Genomic DNA, 6,008 nt, shown 5'->3' with positions numbered 1-6,008 from the left:
TCGAGAAGGTACGCCCTGCTAATGAGATGCGAACTTAGGGCACTTATTCGTAAGGGTCACGCTGCGTTATAGGAGTTGTTAATTAACCCTGACCAAAACGCTGCTATAACGCAGCAAAGATGCTATGACAAAGTGCCGTAAATACGCACGCTAGTACCCTCTCGACGTTACTAACTGAAAGTTCTTGAAATTCGGCCGGCCTCCTCAAATACCTTTTTCTTTATGTTGCCCAATGGGTTACGCTGATGTGCTGCGGTAAAGTTTGAGCGGTGTCCGAAGGGCCAGTGTAAAAATTCCTGGACATGAGACTTTCGTGAGCCAGCAAGACAAAATGGTGCATTACGACGTGAGGCGCACTGCAGATTTCAGCGATCAACGCTTCCCTCAGCCGCCATGGTGGGCCTTGTAAGAGCAAGCGGAAGGTTTCTTGTGTATTAAAACGGTGGTGAATCATTATACACTATATGCTCGACCATAGATAAACACACCGCAGTAGTGCAGCACAATTCAAGAAGCGTGGCAAATTTTTGGTAAGGAACGCGTCCGGTAACTTCTATAGAGCTTTTCAACGATAACGCCGCGAGCGTCGCCGCAGTGCCTTCTGAGCTGCGATAATTGCGCATGGGCACCCGCACCAGAGCATTGCAGACACTGCCGCGCGTGCCTGTGTAATCCAGTGCTCCAGTCGAGAGAGAACGCTATCGCTCAAAACTGCTATCTTAGCTGTCGTTTTCATGTTGCAGAAGATAGCGCTAGCTCTTCCTCTTCACAATAGCTATCTTCCTCCGTGTCGTTTTCATCGGTGAGAGCGATAACCTCCTTTCGGCACTTCGCCATACTCTCTCAGAGGTTGCAGAATCAAGCATCATTTCCTTCTTTAGATTGCTATCATAATCTCCTCGCCTGACTGGGGCGTGGTAGCACACATGCACGCGCGGCATACATCTGCAATGCTCAGGTACGGGTGTTCACGCGCGATTATCATAGCTCAGAAGGCGTTGTGGCATCGGCCACGGTGTTCTCATTGAAAAGGCCTATGAGAGGGGCGCGCTGTTTTTTATACATTCATTGTTGCTGTGTGACGCGACTGAAGCGTCAAGCGCCTCACAGCGCTCGCTTACACGAGGGAACTTCGTAGGGGTGTTTCATACCGTCTTTTAACGCGACAGCGTTAAGGAGCTGGTGTCGCAGAAAAGCCGGTGTCGTCGGCGTCGGTGTCCGCGGCGTTGGCCGTGAGCGATAAATCACGGCAGGCACTTCATAAATAAAAATTGGAGGACGCTTAAGCTTCGCCTTCAAGAGTGGAACGCGACAGCGTTCCCGTCGACCCGCCAAGGGGTATTGGGCTACGGTGCAGCGACAACGCGCCCCGCATCGGACGCGGTGAGCGTCAAGCAACGCAGCGTTCGGCGCGACAACGAAATGGGCGCCTCAGCAAGCGACGCACGCCTGAGCCTTCTAAGGTAACACCGCGTTCACTAGAGGCACTTTTGTACCGCTTTGAAGCATCGAACTCGTGGCTCAGTGGTAACGTCTCCGTCTCACACTCCGGAGACCCTGGTTCGATTCCCACCCAGCCCATCTTGGAAGTTGCTTTTTATTTATGAAGTGCCTGCCGTGATTTATCGCTCACGGCCAACGCCGCGGACGCCGACGACACCGGCTTTTCTGCGACACGAGCTCCTTAACGCTATCGCGTTAAAAAGCAACTTCCAAGATGGGCTGGGTGGGAATCGAACCAGGGTCTCCGGAGTGTGAGACGGAGACGTTACCACTGAGCCACGAGTTCAATGCTTCAGAGCGGTACAAAAGCGCCTATAGTGAACGCCGTATTGCCTTAGAAACGAGCTGTTTCTAAGGCTCAGGCGTGCGTCGCTTGCTCAGGCGCACATTTCGTTGTCGCACCGAACGCTGCGTTGCTCGACGCTCACCGCGTCCGATGCGGGGCGCGTAGTCGCTGCGCCGTAGCCCATTGTCTTCCACCCCTTGGCGGGTCGACGGGAACGCTGTCGCGTTCCACTCTTGAAGGCGAAGCTTAAGCGTCCTCCAATTTTTTAGGCATGCAGCCATGGCCTAATTGCTAAAGCATCAGGCTTCCCCGCTATAAGGAAACTGGGATCATAACCAGCCATTGGAATTATGTCGCGGTGCAATTTTCATGAGTTGTGGGGGCGTGGCGTTGTGACGTCAGCGTGCAGGTGCGCAGTCGGTAAAGGTTGGATTATTTACTTCCAAAGTGCAGGAAGGCGCTAAACAAAAATTATGTGTTCAACATCCCAAACTCCATAATGGGTTACGACAGACGTCGTATTGGAGGGCGCAACGCAATATTTTGACTGCCTAAGGTTCTTTAATGTGATCCTAAATATACGGTAAAGTACACTACTTATGTTTGATACTGAGGGACGCGAACACATGTAACAAGTGAACGTAAAGAGGAAGGCTTGTGTCTGTGAAATTTATTGTTAGTCCATGTGTCAACGAGTGCTCTGCTTTGACAGAACAGTAAAGAAGACGCCGGCAAGATTAAGCAACAAATTACCAACTGGCTTCCTTGGTATGTTCGCTAGTGCACGTGAAGATACGAGAGTTTTTGCATTTCACCCTCACATGAATGCAGCCGCCGCTGCTCCGAAACGAACCCACGACCTCGTGCTTAGAGCAGAACGCCATATCCAAGGAGCCACCTCGTCGGTTTGCTCTGAATGGCCCAATTTACTTCAACAACACCAAAGTTCCAGTGTCGAAGAAAAATTGAGAATAAATACGTACGTTTCCTCGCGGACATTTTATTGAACACACAAAAGACAGTACAGTGTCGAAGAGAAATTGAGAATAAATACGTACGTTTCCTCGCGGACATTTTATTGAACACACAAAAGACAGTACACATGCTAGTCTTTTTTTTTTGCAAGCGTGGACAGCAAGCAGCTGTAATGTTCACTCTGATGAAAAACAAAAAAGAAGCACCTAGGGTGGCCAGTTGCGCTATCTATGGCGTATAGCCAACAAAACTCCCGCCTTCTGTAGTGATATTCTGCTTGTGTTCAAAGCAGCACTAAATAATTTGCGTCACTATGATGATCTCGTATGTCATCGTCTGCCGTGAGCTACTGCACTATAGGGATCAAGAAGATGGTGTCATTGGACAGCTAAGATTGCCAACAAATCCTTTTGAGAGGTAGCATATCAATGAGTCCTCGTGTAGAAAAAAAATTAAAACTGGCGAGCTACGTATTTCTTCCGGGTTTGAATGAAATTCAATTATCCTTTTTTTTAATCATTAGTGGTTGCGTACTGTCGACAAAATGTGTCATCGCGAACCTCTTCTTGTCACAGAGGTAGCGGAAGTGTGTTTCGTTTTCTTGCTCAGAAGCCGTGTGTTATCGGTAAAATTGACGTTCTTGGGCATTAGTCTATCAATTTGAGTTCACATAATGTTTTCTTGTAGTTTAGCAATAATTACCTAACTTCATTTGGCACGTTTTGGTTTGAGTGCTCACGGGCTTAACAAAGGGGCTTTTGTACCACTGTTAGAGCTCCTAAATTTGCACCATCAAGAACAGGAAATGTCGCAGATTACGTGGTGGGTACTTCTCACTGCACGCAAATGACCTCTACGACATTACTGTAATCATTATTAGGAAACGCTGACATTCTCATCCGCGAAAAGTCAGCTTGTGCACATGTTCTTGACGTAAGCCCGAAAAGAACAGCACATGATCAATCGGTATATACCTCAGTTGGGAGCATTGCAAGTACATCATATTTGGGAAAACTTTTTGGGAGTGAAACAAACAATAGCAGAAAAGGTGCGTATTTTGCCCAATAAACCGCTGCATTTGACATTTAGCAGCTAGGAGGTGCGTGTCTCTACAAATCTAGAGAAGGGCGGGAAACTTCCGTGATAAAGAGCGACTGCAGTAGAAATTACTGCGAAGAAATAGGGTGATTATAAGGGCGAATATATGCTAAAGTATTGGAAATAACGCACCAAAAGAAAGTAGGGAACGGTAATTATGCACTTCGTCTAAGTAACAAAGCTAGCAATGGCTGCAAGGAGTACCACCAGCGGTCGTTGATTATACAAGGAAGAAAAAGAAGTTTTTCGTGTCTGCACCTTTTTCTAAATGCGTAATAGATGTCCATTCTTACGGTCACCTTTGTTTTTCATGTATCGCGAATTCACGACACTACCACACTGCACTGTGATGTCTGTATTCAAATGAAAGCCAATTATGGCAGCTGAATGGTGCCCCAATTCCCATGCCAGTCACGAATATACTTGCAAAGCAGCGTTGCCGACTGCATTCTCTGGGCGACGACCAAAGAGCATAAACTAAGGCAAAGTGTGCAGCATTTTTGTCCGGTATAGTAACAGGAGCATCAAATGCGCAGTGAATGGAGGAACACGACTAATTGACTGCAATTAAAATTCATATGCTCTTACGCCTGGAAATGGAGTTAGACACAAGGTGGGCCTACTATCGCGCTCAACATGAGCTACAACGGGAAAGCACTTGAGGTTGCTTGTTATAGGTTGCTTGTTATAGTTTCATAGTGAACGCGATGGCACATATTTAAATGTATTTAACACATATAAAATGTATTATAGGGAATTTTTTACATCTTAGCTGCTCTTTTTAACTGCCGTCGAGTCGTGTTCGATCCCTGATGACACGGTGGAAAATTACCTCGTCGTAAGACGTACCAAGTACGACTGAAATTGCGGTCACTAAGGCCGTAATTTCACCAGACGTTTGCCCCTTGACCTGGACAATCCCATTAATGGTTCTCGTGTATAATGGTAGCATTTTTTTCTTTGCCTTTCGCTTTAGCGAGCGTAAACTTACTTTCCGTTCAGTCGGAACCAGGCATGATATAGTGGCAAGAAGCATTTAGTTTCATTGCTCCGGCTTCAAGACAGAATTCGAGTTTAATGACATTGACGTCTGAAACAGAATAAAAGTTTTTGCAAAGGCCAGCGCAGAAGCTATGCAGAAAAAGGAGACGTGAACAGGAAAGACGCTCACTCGCAACTAAGTATATTTTCAGAGACAAACCGCCAGGAACGTTATTGCGCTTGCACTGCCATCGAGAATTTTGAAAAAGTTTACAATTTGTATTACATAATAAGTCGCCTAACAACAGGGCATGCATCACTACATCAATAATGGCACCTAGTGTAGGTGATGGCAACAACGGCACGTGCAAGTGGCCTGACAGAAATCATTCCAAAAAACCTTCGGGGGGGGAGGGGGGGCGACGGAGGAGGGGGCGTAGAAACTTTAGCGTGGCTGAAGTTTTCAGCCCAGCTGTTCAGCCAACTGTCCAAGCTGTCCTCCCCTGTCCTCAGCTTTTTCTCAACTTGATCTTATTTGTTTTAGGCGTTTTCCTCTTGCTTTACCTTCAAGCCTTCTTCACTTTCGTGAAATTCGTCGCGGAAAAGCTTTCTCTGCCTTTGTTTCATCCGCTTTGCATGACCCGCCTCCTGTGCGCGTGACCTTCAACATTCTTGGCTGCCAGAAGTAGTACTGGTCACATATTCAAACCCGAATATAACGGACCCCGATGGAGCAAATTATTCTCTATATCTAACACGCGAAACTTACTGAACGATACTCGCGTAAAATACATCCCTGATGAGAAACTGCGGGTTCCGTGAAATTAATTCGGTGCGTCCACTGCCAGCGCCATAAAGACACTTTCATGCCGCGAAGTTCAGGGAAGTTCTTCTAATTGATTTCTTCTTTATTTTATTTTTTATCATTCTTTTATATTTCTAGCACTGGTGTGATGCGTGCCGGTGCTGCCCCGACCTTTAGAGAAATTGATTGGAGAAGGTCTACACAGTCTCAGGCATCGTGAATACCATTTTGACTGACGCTGAGACAGTTCCGTTCGCAGGCGAAAATTACTGCATATACTATACGCGCAGTTTTATTTTCAGTAGGCGGAATCTTTCCTTCCTGCTTCCAGTGGAGATAACGTATCCCATTGGACGAATG

Source organism: Dermacentor variabilis, chromosome 11 (genome assembly GCF_050947875.1).
Source record: "Dermacentor variabilis isolate Ectoservices chromosome 11, ASM5094787v1, whole genome shotgun sequence".
In the NCBI taxonomy this organism is placed as follows: Eukaryota; Metazoa; Arthropoda; class Arachnida; order Ixodida; family Ixodidae; genus Dermacentor; species Dermacentor variabilis.
The sequence above is the reverse complement of the archived record's forward strand: the minus strand, read 5'-3'. Positions refer to the sequence as shown.